This window comes from Cydia pomonella, chromosome 11, assembly GCF_033807575.1.
Source record: "Cydia pomonella isolate Wapato2018A chromosome 11, ilCydPomo1, whole genome shotgun sequence".
In the NCBI taxonomy this organism is placed as follows: Eukaryota; Metazoa; Arthropoda; class Insecta; order Lepidoptera; family Tortricidae; genus Cydia; species Cydia pomonella.
Genome location: NC_084713.1, coordinates 20,911,503 through 20,934,432, shown reverse-complemented (window position 1 = coordinate 20,934,432; position 22,930 = coordinate 20,911,503). Strand labels below are relative to the sequence as shown.

Below are 22,930 nucleotides of genomic sequence, written 5' to 3'. Positions count from 1 at the left end.
GTATTAGTTAACTGTCAAATGAAATTAGATCAACGGTAGACTTTTTTGTCGATGGGTATGGCTGCCATGTTTGGATTTATGACATTTAAAAGGGGATCCTAAGGCAAAGAGTAGTTTTACCTGTACGATTTTGATTCTTCTACTGGACGCAAGATGGAGTTAGCTGCCAAATTCCGATCAGGCTGACGCAACTAGGAAGAAAAAAGTTTTGTATGGAATTTGTTTCGCAAATCATTGCCAACGAAGAAAAAGAAAACGTCAGTGCTATTTATTCTGTCAAGTTTACATCAAGTCTACTGTCAGCCTAATTGCTTTGTTTGTTTTGAAGGCTTCAATGTTTTGTTCGGGTATTTCGTGTAATTTCTTTATTGTTTAGTGCAAAAATCGAAAATAGTCAACCGTGATCAGAGTAAAGAGCGAGTTTGTTACAATGTCAGCGAGAAAACGGTTTACTAAGTGTGAAATATGTGGCAAGCGAGCCACTCGAGAAAATCACGAAAAAAGGGATTTTATGGCGAAATTTCCCTTGGATGAAGACTGGTAAGTATTGCTTTAGATACTTTTGACCTTATTTTGGGTCAGCAGGCTATAAACACATCGAAAATTAGATATTTTACATTATTTTCCTACTCCTCTACTGTTATCTGTCATTTATGCATTCATTAACACGAATATAAGAACATACATAAAAGATTTCAAGAAAAGTCTATTTTGTCTATTCCTCATAAAAGCTCTTGTGCTTTTATAAGCTATAATGTTACTGTGATTAATGGCTACCAACCTAACAAAACCAAAACGAATACAGTTTTAAACTAAGTGCATTGATGCCAACTTACAAAATATTCATTTGGTTGCATAGTAAAAATAATTACTTCATAAGTCAGAAACACGCATGTGACACCCGTAATATAGCAACACCCATAGACTACGAAGACCGCTTAGCGTTGCTTATTAGTCTCCGTAGGCCACGGTGGCCAAAATTGAGAAAAACTGTCCAAAAAATTAATTTAGCAAGTAGCAAGTACCAGGGCCTCATGAGTTACGAGGAGGTGTCGCCGACCGGCCGGCCGCGGCCCGGGGCGGGCCGGGCGCGTAACAAGGTATGCTCGCGCGTCTTGGCTATATACTTTTGCTGTAATTTGTTTACCTAAATTAAGATTTATTTTTGTTGACTCGTAGGAAAAATATTGTATGCAACGTTGTATAAGTAGGTCAAAAAATTCTCGTGGCGTATTCCTTTACAATGTGAGCCGGAGCCTTCGGCTCCGGCTCACATTGTAACTCACGCCACTCGCCTTTTTTGACCCTTCTTATACAACTGTTGCATAAAATACTATTTTCGTTGTGAACTAGGGATGTACTATAACTATCGATAACTGTAGTTTTATTTGTATATCAGTGTAAATAATTAAATTAAATATGTGAAATTTCCTTAGAACTAGCATGCAATATGACCATAATTAATTCGTCGAAGCTTAATAATGCATAAATTATCTATCACTTATGCATTAATGGTCATTAGTTAACATATTTTTTTTATCTAGTGATTATTAATCACATTTAATTTATTATTATTATTTTTTTATGGTCTAATTTAAGTCCTGTTTTTGTTTGTAATATGAGTTTTTCTTTAGTAGTGCACAATAAAGAATTTTATTATTATTATAATTATTATTTAATATATTAACCTAAAATGTAAGAAAATTAATCTCTGTTTTTATGATAAATAAAGAAATATTATAGGACATTATTACACAAACTGACTTAGTACTAAAGTTTGAATGGCATGTGTTGTGGGTACTTAGACAACGATATATATATATATATATATATATATATATATATACCCACAACACATGCCATTCATACTTTAGTACTAAGTCAGTTTGTGCAATAATGTATATATATATGTACATAGACCTAATTTATAAGTATTTATAAATACATAGAAAATACCCATGTCTCAGGAACAAATATTCATGCTCATCACACTAATAAATGCCCGTTCCAGGATTTGAACCTGGGACCATCGGCTTCATAGGCAGGGTCGCTGCCAACAAGGCCAGACCCGTTCTCATGATTAACAGACATATAAATACATAAAAAGTTAAAGCATTGATAAAGGGTTGTTGATAACTGGATGCCGAAAAACATGATTTATAGATGCATATTAGCGCGAAATAATCAGTTGATCATCTCATTAGCAAACACATGGAATATAAACTGTAGATAAAGTCATGTTTTTCCAAGGCTGTATGTTTTCAGATGCAGGCAGTGGGCCAAATTTGTTGGAAACGAAGACCTGATACATCTTCCCATAGAAAAGTTACATTTATTCAAACATGTATGTGCACATCATTATGAAAATCAAGCATTTAATAAAATAAAAAAACACGACTTAAAAACTGTATTAAAATAATTCGGGTCCACATTAAGCCCGACCAGATAGTAGTCCAATTAAGAACTATCCACTTTATAACATGCAACTTAAATGTGGACTCGATGCTAACCTGATTTCGAGTACAAAATTTGTAGACAGGAGCCTATGTTGTTGTTATGTTAGGAGCTTATGTTGTTTATTTTATCGATATCGATAAGAATCGTAAGCGTGTAGCGTACTACACTATTTAAATCGCTTATGTTGCTACTATGGTTCTTTGACAGTTCTTTGTCGTACATTTTGGTAATGATTTGCGAAACAAACTGATTCCACTCGCTAGTATGGAAGTCCCGTCTCTTAAAACGTAGTGATTATATGCTCTTTGACAATGACATGCAGTTGCGTCGATGTAGATCTATCATAAAAACGTACATGTGACGCATGTGACAATTGTCCAGGATGAAATAAATATCTTGACAATTAACATAAAGCAATACAATACCACAAAATGTCAACAAGAAAACAGATTTATTATAAAAATACAAATTATATACAAAGCTTCATTTTAAAACCAATGGTCGTGGGTTCTTACCCCGGCTCTTAACAATGTGCATCTTGTATCATGTACCGATTGCTTTTCAGTAAAGTAAAATATATTATCATGAGGAAGATGGAGTAGCCCCAATAAGGTATATTTTCCCCTCTGGGTTAGAAGGTCAGATAGTAGTGAGACAGGGAGATATAGTGAAGAATGCGGATAAACAAGCATTTATTGTGTTGTTAGGCTAGTTATTTTTTTCAAAATTTGAAAACAAACGCAACAGCATGCTCAAAACCCCCTGTGAGTCAGAATCTGTTAAATTCAGGCTTAAGACGATACAGGAGCTGAGCCCGTACACAAATTTGAGATTTTTACGTAAAAGGTAAAAAATATCGCCGTCGCGCTGACGAGTGTGGCCCCCGTACCTAGCTAGAGACTATCCCTTGTGTGTGTACCAACAAACCAAATTTTAGACAAATATGATACGTCTTCTTCTTCTTTGTCGTTGTACTCTTTGCAGAGCGTCGTGGTCAACTGCTGATATCAGGCGCAGATGTTGCTTGCCGTACGATTTCTCGCCATTTTTCGCGGTTGGGGGCCATTCTGGCAAATGCGTTCAGGGGACCCTTCATGGCAGATTTGATTTCGTCAGTCCATCGCATAGGTGGCCTTTTGCGCGGTCTTTTTCCGTTTGCTCTACCCTGCACCACTAGACGCTCTATGGAGTCGTTGTTCCTCTCCGAGACGTGACCGAAAAAACTGAGTATGCGGGTCTTTACGAGAGTCGAAAGGCGCTGCTTGATACGGAGTTCTTTAAGGATGGAGACATTAGTCCGAAACTCGGTCCAGGATATCCCCAGCATTTTCCTCCAGCACCATATTTCTAGGGCGTCTATCGTCTTCTCCTCTGTCTTTCGGATAGTCCAGGTCTCCGCAGCGTATAAGAATATAGGAAAAACGAGGGCCCGTACAAGCCGAACCTTCGTGGTGTTTGTGACGTTTCGGTGATACGTAGCCTATACGTAAAAACTAGCCAAGACAAATCCTTTATAATTTCAGGATTTTCTACACAGCACAGAACATGGCACCCATATAGATCTCAATTCCGTTGTCGGCGAGTCAACAACGACACATATTCTTAATATTGAACTTAATTGGCTCTCATTTCACATTTATGTTTTAAATTAATTATAGGCATAGACATACCATATCCTATTGTAAGTACAAAGTTTCAGAGCAATCTAGCTAGCCGATTTAAAATGAGAGCGAAACTACATTTGTATGGAGAACCGAATTTGCTGCGGACGCACAATGTAGCATAATCGGATTAGGACCAACCTCGAAATCTCTGTAACAGTCATGAAATTTATTATGTATATAAATTAAAGGCCCCGTTTTCATGCCCAAACCATTTAACATTTGGGGACCTCGAGGAATCCGAACCATCTTGGAAAATGTGTACCATCAACACAACAGTCAACATTAAAACTTATTAAATTCTACACAAAAAAGTCCTCGATATCTTTGCAGAACAATACATCTTGTTATAGAGAATACTTGCTGAATCTAAGTTTAACGCTTATACACTTCCAGGGGACATTCTCTTAAAAGGAAACTCGGAGGAATATGAATTCTATTTTTAACTATACATTTGTACGTGGTCTACCCCAATATTAACATTTTACTCTACTGTGACTAAACCAGAAAGAAGGGTGGTAAGGGTTATGATGATTCAGTACACCCAGACCCAGTAGCTAGGTATTAGGATACTGGACGGATTTTTTTAAATGACGTATCGTTAGATTCCTCTTGCCATTCACAACCTACTTTTACTTGTTCTATTAAAGAAAAATCAATACAGCCGCCTTGAGAGGACTCCGAATATTAAATCATATTTTTTCTTCTAGCGCCTAAACTATTGAGCGGAATACAGTAAAACAGACATCAGTAGATCCACAGTTAGTATACAAGTGCTATGCAATACAAAGTTACTAAAATTAACGGAAGAAAAAGGTTTAGGGCTAAATAATACGTCATTTAAAAAATCCGTCCAGTATCCTAAGCTACAGGGTGTCCTGAATCCTCAGTACTTATTACCCATAACCCTACTTTCTGGTTAAGTTGCAGTCAAGTAAAATATTGATATTGGGGTAGATTATGTACAAATGTATAGTTAAAAGTGAAATTTTTATTCTTCCAAGTTTCCTATTAAGAGAATATCCCATGAAAGGGTATAAGGACTAAATCTGGGTTTAGCAAGTATTTTTTAAAGCAAGATCATTTTTTTTCGCAAAGATGTCTAAAACTATTTTATGTAGAATTTTATAAGCTTGAATGTTGCCTTACACGATTATTGAATAAAGAACGTAGATTTAGAGTAAAACGCGAATTTCTCCTGGATGGTCCACATTTTCCAAGATGGCTGCGGTTCCTCGAGGTCCCCAAATGTCAAATGGTGTGGGCATGAAAAAGGGGCCTTTAAGGGGCGTATATATACATACACAACCTAATCCGACTGTGCTAATGCCACTATGTACGTAAACTGTAACTGTACTGCGGACTCAACCTTCACGTTATAATTTTTTAAGTATTAACGTTGACATAGTAACGAAAATAATAAACACGTCAATTGAAGTAAACAATATTATTATATGCAAGAAAATTTTGCAAAATAGGTACATTAATGATTAATATGTAAAACACCATTAATTATTGAATTATAATTATGATTTTGTGTTAAAAAATATGAGACCAATTATACAGCCCGATTACACGGGCTACATATTAAAAATGATTATCATGGAAACAGTAAATATACACAGGTGAACAAAGTTAAAGTAAAATAGGTGCATAATTTCAAAGCTTGCCTGGCCCACCTGTACCACCTACCATGACCACGGCCGTCTCCTACTATTATTTTTTTCTAATACCTATGGCCTTACTAGCGAATAGTATTCCATGTTCTTGATCCAGAATTTAAACCCTTAACTACATATTTGTCGCACTTGGGGTTGAATTTGAAACTCTAGGGCACTAGCGTGGCTCTATGAGAGCGCCTTATATAGGCTTCTGGTGACCAGAGGATCAGCATTGTTAACCAGCGCGGAAATGCACCCAGCCTTCTGGGCACCCTACCGAGCGACCAGAATATAGGGCAAATATTTTATGTATACGTTTTTGACTTAAGTGTTTTTATCATGTTTTATATTTAAACTTACAGATGTCGAATTACCAGCAAAGTTTTTGAAGAGGTGTAGTTTTTATATTTCCTGGTACCAAACTGATACAGGAAATTGGAACACCAGTAAATAATCTACACCGAAGACATCATTGTCTAATATATTTCATAATATAGTCACATAATACTTTAATGTTTTATTTTATTAAATAAAACGGTAAAAAAATGTGTTTACTGAAAAAGATAAATTTTATTTTATTTGTAGTTGAATAACAAAATATGTATTTAATCTCCTTTTAACATAGGAATTCTCTTTGTGTAGGTACATATAAATAATAGGTACTTAGGTCTTGGTAAGTAATATAGACAGTACAGTAGGTCTTATCTTAATAATTTGAGATCTCATACATGCGTTCCGATATATCTGATGGCGACTGTACATACAATGGGGTCGCGTATACGAGTACAAAGAGCATTAAAATAGTTGTTGATAGACCAAGTGAGCGAGCTACTATGGTACCTATCTTTATATCAATTTTATGCATTATGTAATAGCGCAATACAGAAATTTTTTTTTACAAATGTATTATTTTTATAGTAATAAAGGTTATTCATGAACCATGTCGTAATTTAAAAAAAAACGGACTTTATCTCTAAATCATATGCCTTATATTTACAGATGTGTTAGGTTACAACTTGGTTCGTGAATGTGGTTTAGATTTAGAAGCTACTTGAGACTGGGTGCGGAGTAAATTGCATCAATTTTTTTTACAATTTTGAGCGTTTATAGGAGAATATGTGGAGCGAGCATTATTCGACGTGTAGGTGTGGGTTCAACAAAAAGATCGCATGTCAATAGTTCTTTATTGTCGTTAAAATTCAATTAATAATCGCCTTTATCGACCATCAACTGTGTGGTCACTTTTTAATTGATTGACGTTGTCAGGTACAGTTTCACTACTCGCCGCCGCATTGTTCATAGCGCATTACTTATCCTATCGAATACAAGATGTCGCTGATTCCTGTAAACTTACGTTTAAAAAAAAAGACGCTTTACTCTATGCCATATATTGTAGGAAAGGAAGGGTATTCCCTGTCGTACGTCAAAAAATCCAAGATGGTGCCCAAGCCCATGGACAATAAAGTCTAGCAATAAAATCAACACTTGTCAAAATTTGACATTAGCAATCCACAGTCAGGTGACAATCAAATCAAACCGAACCACTTCGAGTTCAGAGCCATTTCAAACTATATAGTAGTAATAAACAAAGTTGATTTTTGTTTGATTATTTTTTCTATGAATGAGTTTTGATTGTTCCAAATGATAATATCCACAGTTGATAGAATCAACACTTGATACAATCAACATGCGATAGAATCAAGTGTTGATTTGATGTGGACGTGAAATTTGACAGTTGTGCATCTCGAATAAGGCCCCAGTTTAATTGTGATTTTAAGACCAATCTTTGCAATTATTTTTTATCGAGCCGATTTCGTTCAATCATGTATCGAGTACAGCCACGGTCTTTGAAATATAATTAATATGAAGATATTTTTTTCTTACTTGACTAAAACAAATAGTCTTTCTTAAAAAACTGTTTAAGTAACAGCAATTTCAAGGACATTGGGTGTTGACAGCCTCTTAACTCGACTTGCGAATTGGTGCAACGAATGTGTTAAATACAGTCAATATTCAATAGGTACGTGTGACCGAATGTTTAGGTAGCCCCCAGGCAATTCGAGCCCACTGCCATTTACTTTCCTAACTTGTTTATTTACCACACAAACCTAGCTAACTATAAGGGATTAGGTATTTTTAGGGTTAATAATTATGTTGTATCTAATTGCGAAACGTCATTAAATCTCGATTAATAATACTAACTTGCCTATTAGAGCAACGTGCAAATGTAGATTAATAATACTAACTTGCCTATTAGAGCAACGTGCAAATGTCGATTAATAATACTAACTTGCCTATTAGAGCAACGTGCAAATGTCGATTAATAATACTAACTTGGCTATTAGACCAATTATCCTATAGGGTTTAAATATGCCTCAGCTTGCTCTACTGCACTGGTAAGCTATTGGTATCGACATTTTATTTACAATAACGATAAATAAGAGGATTACTATAACTAGCTTAAATCTAAAATAGGTCCTTGAGGCCAAAGGTGTTGGCGGCATTTCCTCGTTGTATCGAAATGCTGACACGTTGTGCAAGGAAGCTGCCAGCTCTTCGGTCACCAGTTACGTTAACCAGACGTTTCGCGATTTCTGCAAAAAAACTTGTGCGTGCTGGGACTACATGGTCCTAGAGTTTCAAAGTTTCAAGCTATTTGACGACCTGTTTCGCCTAGTGGGTAGTGACCCTGCCTACAAAGCTGATGGTCCCGGGTTCAAATCCTGTTAAGGGCATTTATTCGTGTGATGAGCATGGATATTTGTTCCTGAGTCATGAATGCTTTCTATGTATTAAGTATTTACGAGTATAAATATGTATATATAATATATATATAATATCGTTGTCTAAGTACCCGCAACACAAGCCTTATTGAGCTTACCGTGGGACTTAGTCAATTTGTATAATAACGTCCTATAATATTATTTATTTATTTAAATGACAAATAACTATAATAATAATACGTCCCACTAGTGGGCACAGGCCTCCTCTCATGCGCGAGAGGGCTCGGGCTATAGTCCCCACGCTAGCCCAATGCTGATTGGGGACTTCACATACACCTTTGAATTTCTTCGCAGATGCATGCAGATTTCCTCACGACGTTTTCCTTCAACGGAAAGCTAGTGGTAAATATCAAATGATATTTCGTACATAAGTTCCGAAACTCATTGGTACGAGCCAGGATTTGAACGACCTCCGGATTGAAAGTCGGACGTCATATCCACTCGGCCAACACCGCTTCTAATAACTATAATTAAGTCTTTCGATGACAATCTATCAGCTGCATAGGTAATATCTACATTTGTGGCTTTCCGTCAGAGACGGGTCTTTTCTTTAAACCACCATCATCGTAAAAGTAAAGAATTTTCGTTCCTGAAGCCTTTAACTGTTCTTCCAACAGTTTTGAAAAGTGTAGTTTGACCTTAAACATACCTATCGACGAAAAGTTTTCCACACAACACTTGTTTGGTAAACAAGTGTAAATCATTATCATTATCAAGTATCCGGGGTTCAAGCGTAGCCTTTCAAACCCGTAAACAGGATAAACTTAAACGTACTTAAACTTAATCATACTAAAACATAGTAAATGTAATTGGGCTCTTGGGTACGGTCACATCTGAAAATATGGACACGAAAAAAGTGCCAAAAATATGTATACACGACTCTATTGCCCATATATTAAGGTAGTGCATACATATTTTTGGCACTTTTTTCGTATCGATATTATCAGACGTGACTGTAGTAGTCATAACGCCAATCGTACGGTCATGCTGAAATTATTGATACGGAAAAAAGTGCCAAAAATATGTATACACGACTCTATTGCCCATATATTAAGGTAGTGTATACATATTTCTGGCACATTTTTCGTATCGATATTTTCAAACGTGACTACATCGCATCGACAAACGAATAGAAAAAAAAAATTATCTGACAGAGATTCTAGGAAAAGTGCAGCGACAATTTTCATACATTAAATATCGATTGGCGTTTTCTATCGTTGATTGTCATTTTGGCTAGGCGTACAGTTGTACAGCCGCCATCAGATATATGGGAGCGGCCAAGGTGCTCACAAATATCTGAACACGTCTCTATTGTCAAGGCGTTAGAGTGCATGTTTAGATATTTTAGAGTACCCCGGCTGCTCCGATATATCTGATGGCGACTGTACCTACAACTACCTACATGAAACAATCAGCACTATTTTAAATTCAGAATTCTTACCTCCATACTTTTTCAAATGAGTAATTGTGTGTAACTGTGTAACAGCAATTAGCTATTCTCTTTTCAAATTGCGAATCCCGTGTGCATCTGCGTAACCAATCGGTCACAGTCTAGCAGCGCCATTATCTGCGGTCATGTTGCGTGAAGCCGAAATTTCGTTACTACGTCTCTTTCGCTCGAATATGCAAGTGCGATAGAGAGGGAGATAAAGGTATTTCATATTTTGATGACCGCGGTGGGCTGCGTGATGTTGCATGAAGGAAACCCCTATATTAACGCCATCTATATTTATAGTGCGCAAACTCATTTACTTTGCTCAAAAAATAAGACTCTTGGGGCATATGTGCCTAACATCAGAGCCCGAGGGGAGACAATGTTTAGTGATTTAGTAGAAACTGAAGGCCTACCGCTAACCACGTTCGCCGTGTTGCCTCTCTGTCGCACTTGTAAATTCGTACGTAAGTGAGACAGTGAGCCGTTTCGCTTTTGAATAAATAAAAAAATACCTGGCTTTTCATTGTGTCAATAACATACTAAAAAAGCGGCCAAGTGCGAGTCGAACTCGCCCATGAAGGGTTCCGTACCATTTAACACGTATTAAAAAAAACTACTTATTTTTGTGTGAAAATCTTAATGCAGTTCACAGAATACATCTACTTCCCAAGTTTCAATAAGGGTTCCGTTTTCTGCCATTTGGCTACGGAACCCTAAAAATCAGGGATAATGGAAAATATTTGAAGTGGAATAACATTTTCACCTTTTATCTGCATAAATACGTGGTAGTTCCCTCTTAATTAGAAAGATCACTCCCGCTCCCATTTACTGTTTGGGCCTTGATTTCGATTGTAGGCAGGCCCTAAAAAGGTCGCGTCACACAAACTGACTATTTTCAACTTACGGTCCGCTAAGTACGTCCCTCGGGATAAGTGGTTAAGCTACTTTAAAATACATGTAGACATAGACATAGACATAGACATTCTTTATTGGTAATAATAACTTACAGGTCACAACTTACATATTATTCAATTATTATTAATTAGTCATTATATACATATTATTTCATAATTATACTTTGATGATTATGCATATTATTTTATTTCTTTTTGTTCAATAAATTCTTTGTAACTGTAGAAACATTTTCCAATGAGCCATTTTTTTTATCTATATTTAAAGCCAGTGTCGCTTACAGCTTCTATTACAACTTTTGGCAATTTGTTGTAAACTACAGGTGCTGCAATATGAATAGACTTTGCAGTCTTTTTGAGTGTGTGAGGGATGGTCTTAATTTTGTGCGCGTTTCGAGTGACCCGTGCATTTCCGTCACCTCGTCTCCCATACAGTTCTAAGTTTTCTCGCGTATTCCGGATTAACCCTTTACATGGGAACGTAAGTTTTTTGTATAGAGTAATAGATTTCACCTGATAAAAGGATTTCGAGGTGTAGCTATCAAAAGTTTGGCCTAAAGCAGAGTAGAATTGACATAAATCTAAAGGAATAAGAATAGGACCAGTACAGCGCACGAATTCGAGCCAATCGTGCAGTCTAAAGCCACAACGCTGTAGGGAATATTACGCGAAACTCTGCGTAGGGGGCGCCACTACCATAATCCATCACAATCTGAGGGTCTACCGCGAAACAAGAAAATTGAAATTTCGTTATCTAACCTCTCTATCACTCTTGTATATTCAAGCGATGAAGAGGCTGATTTAGATTTACGCGTTTCCCGGTACCTGTAAACTATGGAGTGTGGAATTAAGAGGAGTGGCATCTCTTATGGTAGAACTGTTGCAAAAGTGTCCAGCTGTCAGCTATAAATAATAGTTCAAAATTTCTCCAGAGTAGCGCTAGAGTAGCTAAGAACCTAGGCGCTATTGACGGAGTGAAGTGCGCTGTCTATGATTTGATTTTTTTGTTCAAGTACTCTAGGTATTGTAGCGCCACCTATTTAAAGTTTTTTGATGACACTTTTTGGTACATGGAGATTTCGTTCCTTATCTCCACCTTCCGTACTGTAAACAAACCGCTTTGATGCATCCATGTCATATTTTATTATCTGTGAAAGCTTCTCAAAAACAGTTTAAGGCACAGTATGTATAAGTTAGTCTATGGTTTATGAAAGGTGCTAGTGCTGCACTCTGGCGGCAGAACATTGCAGTAATACTCCCTATTGGTTAATGAGTTCGCATCACGCGCGCGTGGTGGAAACTAGTTGCGTTAGACTGCACTATTGGCTCGAATTCGTGAATGACACCACTGAACTAACACCATTATACCCGCATATGCATTAATGCCCGTAAGGCCCGCCCTTAGTTATATGTCAATGAGTGAGAAGTTCTAATTAATAGAATCAGGCGTTACTTTGCGAAAATCCATATTAATTAAAATAAATATATTACTTTGATAATCGTGCTATAAATAATGGACCGAGTATGAACTTTGCCGAATACGAATATTCGGCCGAGTGTTCGGTTCAGAATTTACCGAACCGAGTATTCGGCTGAATTATTCGGTTCATCTGTCTTCTTCCTCGCGTTGTCCAGGCATTTTACCACGGCTCGTGGGAGCCTGGGGTCCACTTGACAACTAATCCCAAGATTTGGCGTAGGCACTAGTTTTTACGAAAGCGACTGCCATCCGACCTTCCAACCCAGAGGGTAAACTAGGCCTTGTTGGGATTAGTCCGGTTTCCTCACGATGTTTTCCTTCACCGAAAAGCGACGTAAATATCAAATGATATTTCGCACATAAGTCCGTTAAAACTCATTGGTACGAGCCGGGGTTTGAACCCGTGGCCTCCGGATTGCAAGTCGCACGCTCTTACCGCTAGGCCACCAGCGCTTCACTTCGCTTAATTATTCGGTTCATCTGTATCATTAATAATAAACCATTTGAAAACGCTTAAATTACATTAGCAGGTAAAGATGAATAGCTTCCTCAATTCCCTAGAAACAAACAGAGACTCAACAAACAAAACAAACACTCTCTAAACTAACCAAATAATCAAAACATCCTATGAATTCAACATATTTCATCGCGTGACACGAGAAAACGTAACCTGATGAAAAAGATTTTACGAAATTATTATTCAGTCCATTGAGAGAGTTGGCCCCGAGAACGTTCTCCGTTTATTTTGGGAAATATTCTCAAGCGAGAACGAGAAATTGCGTCTTATCGTCATGCATTATTGAGAAATGAGGACACATCCGGCCCGATTCAAAGAATGAAATATGATAACGATATGTTGTGGTTTAGATAAGTTCTCATTTAGATATCGTTTGTATTATGTCGTATAATTGCCAGAAGCAGCTCGATTCAGGCAACCAATGTCACTTTGACGTTAGAAATATCGTAGATAGATCTTATTGGGATCACAGCGGAACCGAAATAAACGTAAATTTTGACATTTCGTTTAGTTATCGATTTTTTGAAAATCTTTTCAAGATCTTAAACGTGTCTTAATCATTCTTCGAATCGGGCTGACATAATAGTGCCAATTTCAAGAACCCATTTGCTCGACCATAGAGACGACCGGTCTGGCCTAGTGGGTAGTGACCCTGCCTATGAAGCTGATGGTCCCGGGTTCAAATCCTGGTAAGAGCATATATTTGTGTGATGAACACGGATATTTGTTTCTGAGTCATGGGTGTTTTCTATGTATTTAAGTATCTATAATTATATATTATATATATCGTTGCCTAGGTACCTACAACACAAGCCTGATTGAACTTACTGTTTAGAGGTGAGCACTCTATACTTACTTCTTATTTCTCTATGGCTCGTCTAAATACCCGACAGAATGATTAAGACACGTTTAAGATTTTGGAAAGATCTTCAAAAGATCGATAACTAAACGACATGTCATAATTGCCGTTTATTTCGATTCCGCTGTGATCCCAATAAGATCTTATCGTAGATAGATCTCACTTCAAAGTGACATTGGTTGCCCGAATCGAGCTGCTTCTGTCAATTATACGACATACCAACGATATCTAAATGAGAACTTATCTAAACCAGAACCAGAACTTATCGTTTTCGTATCTCATTATTCGAATCGGGCCGGATGTGTCCTCATTTCTCAATTATTAAGTAAGTAAGTAAATATTCTTTATTGCACCACAAAGAAAACAAATTTAAAAACAGATTAAGAACTAAAATAAGATTTCCACTCATCTAATACAATAAATAAATATAAATATTTATAGGACATTATTACACAAATGGACTAAGTCCCACAGTAAGCTCAATAAGGCTTGTGTTGAGGGTACTTAGACAACGATATATATAATATATAAATATTTATAAATACTTAAATACATAGAAAACACCCATGATTCAGGAACAAATATCCATGCTCATCACACGAACAAATGCCCTTACCAGGATTTGAACCCGGGACCATCAGCTTCGTAGGCAGGGTCACTACCCACTAGGCCAAACCGGTCGTCAAATCTTTATTACAATACAAATCTTTATTATTAATATGAAAATAACATAATGACATTGAAATTAAACACACAACTTAGACTATGGTAGACAACGGGCGGTCTTATCCCTCAAGAGCGATCTCTTCCAGACAACCTTTATAATCTACTTATTGATTGATTGACGAGAATTGGCATATGAAAAGATAACAGAAAACCGAATTGGCGCATACCTACGTAACTTACGAGAAAGCTTGTTTATATAGGTAGTGGTTTCCTAACTAGAAACTTCTAGAAAATCTTATTTTCTCGTCATCTGCCGCTGGCTGCTGGGTTTACATGAATCTATTCAAGAAGATAACTACTAAGTGAAAACAAAAACAGTTAATCCGGTTCGAAGGACCAAATTGAAGGAGATATGCACTACATGTACCTGATGTACCAACATATTGTATTGGTATCTGTATAGTTACTTACCCTAATATCACACTATTTATTTTATTTATCGTATGGCAAGTTTACACTATGTTTTAAGTATTTACATCAAATCAAAGCTTAAATTTAGCATTCCGTAAGTAGTCGATATCGATAGCGTCGCTCGTGAGGTCTTTGAAATCCGTGGGTCGCCCGTCATACTTGGTTATGGGGCATTCGAAGCCAATGTGGTGCACACTTTGTTTAGGGTCTCTAATATGAAGCTACATTAATATGAAGTAATGAATATTATATTATTTTAAACCTCACATTAACTTAGCAGGATGAGAAATTTGAGATGAAGTTTAACGTCATATGCATTTATAAATAAAATCGTATACTGTGATGAAATTAGTCAACACGTGCACAAAAACAATGTGATCGAAAAATGCCTATCACTTAATTGGAGTACCCAATTCATTATTAACCACGAAGCCCGTTGACTCCCACTCTACGCACGAATAACTAACTACCCACGCAAAACCATATGAATAGATCAATATATCGCACAATTTCACGGCCACCGGCAGGCGGCATCGGCAGTGCCGGTGCAGAAAATTAAAAAAAAACTATTACTCCTAAGAACGACGACCATAGACATTTTAAATAATCAATAAACTAAATTTAGCACTTTAAACTATAACCTATCGCAATGCAGTAAAAACTTACGTAAGTTGACCAAATGCGGACGTCCAAAACTTAACACGAAAACAAATCCAATTACAATAAAACACGAAACACTGGCAATCAAGAAACAGAAACACTCACACAGAAAAAAAAACGTTTGAAATTAGAACGTTTCAAAATATTGCACTTTCGGGAAAGATCGCGAGAGTTGCTTGGAACGGAGCCGTACGGGCGTTCCGAGCGGGGGTGATTGCGAACTGAATCGGTCTGCGAACCCCGTCAACCCCGCTAGGGAGCTGGGGTTAGCGGGGGTGTCTTGACACTCGAAAGCTTAGGCTGTTTCGCAATGAGTGTTTTACTAATTTCATTACACGCGAAATAGTTTTTTCGAATACGCCGGCTACATTTTTACTTTTAGCGGCTAAATAGGATAGAGGAGAGTTAGTCTGGAGTTGAATTAAAGTGGTTACAAGTTAGTTGGGCAACAAATTGGACTTTGGGTTACTCGCAGGGCGGGTCGTTTTAAACTTTAAACCATTTGTAATTTGCTAACTTTATAAGCCGATAGTGAGGGACTAGCGGTATTTCAGGTTGAGGTGATAATAGTTTATATCTTTTCACCACACGAACTGGTACAGGCCCTCATGATTGTTCCAAAACTAATGAGAAACTTGTATTTTATTCATATGTGGGGCAAAGTAATCAGATGCAAATTTTGAGTTGTTTCCTTATGTTAGCTTAGCTGGTAGAATTGGCTTTTAAATGATGATTTTGAATGTTATTTTTTTATTACGTTCATTTGGATTGTATCTTCGCGTTGTGGTGAACAATTTTGTGTTTCACTCGGAGGCAAAGTTTGTTTAACCCTCGTGCCTTAAAACCCTCGCAACGCTCAAGATTTCTCGTCTCGAACCACTCGCTACGGTCGTGGTTCCATTTTGGAGTCTTTCGCTTGCTCGTGTATCAATATTAACACGACAACAACTTTCCCCCCTTGTAATACAAATAACTGTTTTAACCATCACGGAACAATGGTGTTGCATGCGCGGAGCCGAAGCCAACAAGCAGAGGCCCTTTTGACTTTAATGATGTGTAAGGTTGTAACATCTCATACCTGGGTCTTTATCTCCAACGGGCTGATTCTCTGGATTCTCCATTGTTATACTTAACATTTTGGTTTTTTCCAATTCTCGTCTTCCAAATTACTCCCTGTAATTTGAAATATCTAATTTTCTGGCAACCAATTCTATTCTCCTTACCAGTACTATACTGCATGCGGTATTAAGCCGTCTACAAACATGCCTTTCTGTATTCTTATCATTTCAGCTTATTTATATCACAATTTCCTTGGATTTCTTGATTTCTATTTTATTTTGACATATTTATTTACTTCTCCATACAAACCTAGTCCCCATAGTCCTCTGTGGATATTGATATTATGGAAAATCCATACTAATAAGTATTATAATAAGTATTAAAATTATAAAGCCCATCCGGTTTTTGTAAATGTGCATGGCGACTTTATCATTGAATTCATTCATAATTTCTCCATGCAATTTCGAAGCGCACTGCACCTACCTCGTTTTTGCATGTTAGGTTTTATATAGCTGTAAGTCTTACTTAACAAAACTTACAAATTAAATGTACTACAGCGAAATCACCTCTTGAAGGTGTGTTCTGGGGTGAAAGGCAGCCTGCTCAGGTGGATTTATACCATGATCTATGTAATAATGGTTTGAAACAGTTAAAATTTCCTATGGAATGTAAGGACTGTGCTGGTAGAACTTGTACTAACAGTAACCATTATAAAGTGCTTGATAATATATATTCTACTATAATTAATGTGTTAACTGAGGGAGCCAGAAAGTCAAGTAAAAACAGGCATAGGAAAAAACATATAGTAGGTTGGAATAAGTATGTCTCGGATGCTCATAGGGACGCTAGGGAGAAGTTTCTGTGCTGGATTTATGCTGGAAGGCCTCGACAGGGCAGAGTTCATCTTGAAATGGTGGAAAGCCGGAAGCTCTTTAAGTCAAAGCTAAAATGGTGTCAAGAGAAGCAGGAACAAATTAAATGTGATATTCTAGCCACTTCCCATTCAGCTAAAGACTTTAAGGGCTTCTGGAAAAATACCAATAAACTCAGTGTAAAGCCTGGGGTCCCTGTGAGTGTCGGGGGTGTAAGCGACGGGAAGAGTATCGCAAATGCATTCAGGGAATTGTTTACTGTATCATCATTATACCAACCTGGCAATAAGAGAATGAGCGATACTAAGGCCACTGTGGGAGATAGTACCATACAATTTACTGCAAAACAAGTTGAAAAAGTTATTAGAACCATGCAGAGGGGGAAATCTCCGGGGCACGATGGCCTTAGTATCGAGCACCTTAAATATGCAGGACAATGTCTACCTCATGTATTGGCCATGTTCTTCTCGTTGTGTATAAGTCATGCTTACCTACCTGAGCAGCTAATGAAAACAGTAGTTGTCCCGTTGGTTAAGAACAGGACAGGTGACATAGCAGATTTTGCAAACTATAGACCTATCTCGCTTGCTACTGTCATAGCAAAAGTACTTGACAGTCTGCTTGACGAACATCTTAGTACTCACGTAAGAATTCATGATGCCCAGTTTGGGTTCAGGGCAGGATTATCCACGGAGAGTGCAATTTTGTGCCTTAAGCAGGCTGTCAGGTACTATAAGGATAGGAACACACCAGTTTTTGCTTGCTTCCTAGACCTATCTAAAGCGTTTGATCTGGTGGTATATGATTTGTTATGGGATAAGCTAAGAAAGTCTATGGTTGCACCCGAGTATGTGTCCCTTCTAAAATACTGGTATGCCAACCAGATCAATCAGGTAAGATGGGCTGGGGAGTGGTCTGACCAGTATAAAATGGAATGCGGTGTCAGACAGGGCGGGCTCACGTCTCCTGTCCTGTTTAACTTGTATATTAATGGGTTGATTGAGGAGTTGAGCAGCATGCATGTTGGATGCCATATAGACGGTGTATGTGTCAACAACATAAGTTATGCGGATGACATGGTGCTGCTCGGCCCCTCAATCAACTCCATAAGGAAGCTGGTACAAAAATGTGAAAGCTACGCCGCTCAGCATGGGCTCAGGTATAATTCGAGTAAAAGTGAGATGGTGCTTTTTAAAGCGCGTAAATATAATCCACAAAATATACCTGAGGTCAGGCTGGGTGGGGTAGTGCTGAAAGTAGTTAGGAAATTTAAATATCTAGGTCATATAGTAACAGAGGACCTAGATGATGACCTGGATATTGAAAGAGAGAGAAGGGCCCTGGCAGTGAGGGGCAACATGCTCATCCGTAGATTTGCAAGATGTACAAGGGAAGTAAAACTCACTCTTTTTAAAGCTTACTGTACATCTTTCTACTCATGCAGTCTATGGGTGAAGCATACAAAACGCGTGTATAACGTGTTAAGGGTCCAATTTAACAACATCTTCAGGATGATGTTCAAGCTGCCTCGCCACTGCAGTGCGTCCGGCATGTTTGCCGAGGCGCACACAGATGACTTCTATGCCATCAGACGCAAGAGGATTGCCTCTCTGCTGAGACGAGTGAGAGGTAGTGGTAATGTCATCCTGAAGATGGTGGCTGGACGCCTTGACTGCCCCATTCTGGGCCACTGGGTAAAGATTGTAACGGGGAGGGTAAAATGATAAAATTAGTTAATTATGAAAATAAGATAAAACAGAATAGTTTAATTTAATGTAAAATAATTTTATAATTTTATATTTCATTAAATAATTTTGTAATTTAATTTAATAATTTGTAACTTATCTGTAATAATTTATAAGGTAATTTAATTTAATTTAATTTAATGTAATCTAATCTAATACTAACATAATGATATAATTTAAAACTAACATTCTATGGATTTTTAAACAAATCTGAAATAAATGATTTTTATTTTATTTATTTTTATTTTAACATTTTTATTTCATACTTTGTATGTTACTAACACATATATGGGCTGTAAATGCCTGAAATAAATGATTATTTAATTTAATTATAAATGCGGCAGTATGTCTGTCTGTGTCAGGCTGGAAATTGTGTATGTAAATATCAGAATGGAAATTGTGCAACAAATCCATTTAATATCAAATTTAAAATACTTATCGTAATATAAAAGGCAATAAAATACTCAGAATATAAAATTATATCATTTTCTGCACACGTTTTCGAACAACAATGACCCAGTTCAAAGCTTGAGAAATTAATATTTTTTTTTTTCATTAAATATGAATATCATTTGATATTCACCACTAGCTTTTCGGTGAAGGAAAACATCGTGACGAAACCTACATACATCCGCGAAGAAATTCAACAGTATATGTGAAGTTCCTAACCCACTTTAGGCCAGGGTGGGGACTATAGCCCAAGCCCTCTAACACATGAGGCCTGTGCCCAGCAGTGGGACGTATATAGGCTGAATTATTATCATTACATTATTCTTTTATTGACACTTATTTATTTATCAGTTGGACCCGTATACCTAATTAATGAAGTCCGTTTGTCGATAAGGTTAATTTTAAATTGAAGCTACATACATGGAAAAAGTGCCTTAATGACAACCGACAATAAGTACCCTTTTGGTTGAAGATGGCATTAGGTATTTATACTTACAATCACAAGCATTGTGGCGTGATAAATTATTCGCAATTATTTTATGTATGCATCAAATTTCCGTTTGAATCACTGATAATATATCACTGTTATTGACACGGTTAATCATTTTAAGCCCCGGGTCTGCAACTAACGCCCTTTCCGGTGCATGCGACACTAAACTCAAAACGCCGTAGGTCGCATCCGGCGTGACGCTATACGCGACGTACGAATGCTTACTATGGCGCCGTGCGCCGCGTCTGCTTGTGAGAGAGACCACTATAGTGCATTTCCTTAGTAAGCATTCGTACGTCGCGTACAGCGTCACGCCGGACGCGACCTACGGCGTTTGTTGCAGACCCGGGCCTAACTGCAATCAACGAGAAATTGAATTAGAGGTGTATTGTCAAAGCAAATTTTGTAGCACCAGTAAATATACTGCCATCTTTCAACACATGATGAAAACTTTTAGAATGCCATTTAACTTTGATCCTTGTTCTTTCACTGATATATGTTAAATTTGTTAAATAACAAAAAGTGGCGCCATCTTACCAGGCACAACCTAAAGGTTTTGACGCCATCGCTAGGAACGATGTCGACATACCTAAGTCAAATGGCGTTCTAAAAGTTTTAATCATGTGTCGAAAGATGGCAATAACTTTACGTGGCTACAAAGTTTTCCTTCACAATACACCTCTATTTCAAATTCTCTTTACTATTAGTAAAACAGCCTAATACTTTGCGAATTAGCCAACTCTCAATATCCCGCTGTGCGTCTGACATAATTTGTTTTGTACTTACTAATAGGTCTGGCTATCGCCAAAACGATTTTAAATCCCTTTTCAGAAGCTTTGAGGTGTTAAGATTTAATTTCAAAGGTCTTTTCAAAGAGATTTGTTAAGACAGATTGAATGCGATTGAGATGGTAAGGTACTTCATTATGTAAACTTTTTTGCGGTGTTTTTCTAAAATGAAATGAAATATATTACTGGCTTGTAATTTTTATATAAAATAACATTTTGATATTATTAGACATTTTCCATTAAAAAATAAACATTAGTATTCTATCTAGTTTTTGCATTTCAAAGAATTCTTACCCATTATTTTACTGCACCCGATTACGGGAATGATTATGATTTTAACAGCCTGTTAAATAACAAGCAGTTATTCAGCCTGCGTAGCCAATATGCCAATCGTTAACTAGCTCCGTAGCGTATCGTAGCAGTGTTGTTACATCTACCTACTTTTTGGTAGATCTACCTATTTTACCTGCGTTCTACCTATCTACCTCCCTCGGCCTGAAATCTACCTATTTTTCAAAATGGTACAATTGTAAGCAATTCTCAATACATGTGACGGAACATTACCTAATTTCTACCGAATTTAGATTTGATTTAATGAAAACTTGCCAAAGAAACAGATTATACAAGCAGGTTTATTACCTAGAAACCATGGAAATCCTAACTTATGTTTGAATTTCTTTAATGAACATGTGTACTAACGTCACAATATTAAAAACTTATAAATAATTCAAAAAAATTTAATCATAACAATGTACTTCTATTGAGTGGTAGATCTACCTATTTTTCATTTTAAATTCCACCCATTTCTACCTATTTTTGCACCCTATTCTACCATTTCGGCAAAATTGTATGTGACAACACTGTATCGTAGTCATCTCTCTCTATCACTCTTCCATATTAGTCCTTCAGTGATAGTTGCGTTTCGTTCGCTACGGAGCGTTAAGTATTGGCCATGTTGGCTACGCGGGCAGATTTATGTAATGTTATCCTATCCAAGCCAGGATTTGGGTAACACGTGAGGTTAAATTAATAGTACTCATCCCGAGAAAAATCTTGATAACGCGATTCAGGATTTTTATTACAACGAACAGCGCCATCTAGCATGTGACTCGTAAACTAAACAAAAATGTATGAACCTCAGGTCATTATCCCGAGAGAAATCTTGATATCGCGATTCAGGATTTCTACTATACGGAACAGCGCCATCTAGCACGTGATTTGTAAACAAACAAAAAGCCTTGAGTCACTGTCCCAGGAAAAATCTTAATAGCGCGATGCAGGATTTTTATTGCAGGAAACAGAGCCATCTAGCTTTCGATTAGTATAATACTCCATTGCAGGTATTTTTATGAAGCGCCTACACAGTAAACGACTAATTTAACCTTTTGAACGCCAAGAGCCACTAAAGTGGTCGTGTGCTGTCGTGCCTACCACGCCAACGACCACTAAAGAGGTCATGGCAGACGCTGTCAAAGCAATTTTACTGTTGACAGATAAGGAAGCGCCCTGAGCCTAGATTAGTATGAAAATCTTTGTCGCCAACACGCACGCTACCACAAACAATGCTATCTGAAGGGATGATTGGCCATATTATCTTAATTCCAAAAAGATTATGAGCACTCGGCCATTACGATAATTTGAACGTTTCAAGGAAATAATATTGAAATTAAATTACGATTTTTTTTAAAGCTAGTGTCATCTAACGTCGAATAGCCAAGGTACCTACACCATACCTACACATTGAAGTTCAACTGCTACACTCCACAATAGATGTCGCCACTAGCGTCTCTATCTCTTTTACACTAATTTTTTTTTTGCTATTTTCGTTGCTCCGGTGAGTAGCGTGAAAATAGCTAACTACAAGAACGTTCTGCAGCAAAACGTTGATGACATATTTCAGAACCATACTCTCTATATATTAATTTGATTTGTAATTTTTTATTTCCTAATTTCTATACAAGCGAA

The 22,930-nt window shown here is 37.2% G+C and overlaps 1 protein-coding gene across 2 annotated transcripts in view; it reads right to left on the bottom strand.

The window, feature by feature from the left end:
* The window catches only part of LOC133522492 (uncharacterized), a 440,383-nt gene extending 424,062 nt beyond the window's left edge, over nucleotides 1-16,321 (bottom strand). Inside the window, exon 1 of one of the 2 annotated variants that reach the window (XR_009800064.1) lies at nucleotides 15,568-16,321. The gene's annotated coding sequence lies outside the window, so the exon portion shown is untranslated. The remainder of the gene's footprint in view (nucleotides 1-15,567) is intronic. The other variant, XM_061857844.1, reaches the window with a different exon arrangement.
* Between the last annotated feature and the right edge of the window lie 6,609 nt (nucleotides 16,322-22,930).